The sequence below is a fragment of the Salmo salar genome, chromosome 12, assembly GCF_965601325.2.
Source record: "Salmo salar chromosome 12, fSalSal1, whole genome shotgun sequence".
Taxonomy (NCBI): domain Eukaryota; kingdom Metazoa; phylum Chordata; class Actinopteri; order Salmoniformes; family Salmonidae; genus Salmo; species Salmo salar.
The window spans coordinates 7,935,001-7,935,501 of record NC_138302.1 but is presented as its reverse complement, the minus strand read 5'-3'; positions in this window follow the sequence as shown (position 1 = coordinate 7,935,501).

The following is a 501-nucleotide window of genomic DNA, read 5'->3' as shown; positions in this document are numbered from 1 at the left end:
CTCACTCTCTCCCCCTCTCGCTCTGGTGCTGATGGAGAGACAGAGAGAGGGATGCTAACAGGGATTCTTGGTGGGACTGACTCTCTGTGCTGGGTCCTGATGGAGAGACAGAGAGAGAGATGGAGGCTAACAGGGATTCTTGGTGGGACTGACTCTCTGTGCTGGGTCCTGATGGAGAGACAGAGAGAGAGATGGAGGCTAACAGGTGTTAGTAGTGCACTACTTTTGACCAGAGCCCTGAGGGTAGTGCACTACTTTTGACCAGAGCCCTGAGGGTAGTGCACTACTTTTGACCAGAGCCCTGAGGGTAGTGCTGCCCTTTATATATATATTGATTTTTATTTAACTAGGCAAGTCAGTTAAGAACAAATTCTTATTTACAATGACGGCCTACCCCAGCCAAACCGGACGACGCTGGGACAATTGTGCACCGCCCTATGGGACTCCCAATCACAGCCGGATGTGATACAGCCTGGATTCAAACCAGGGACTGTGGTGACG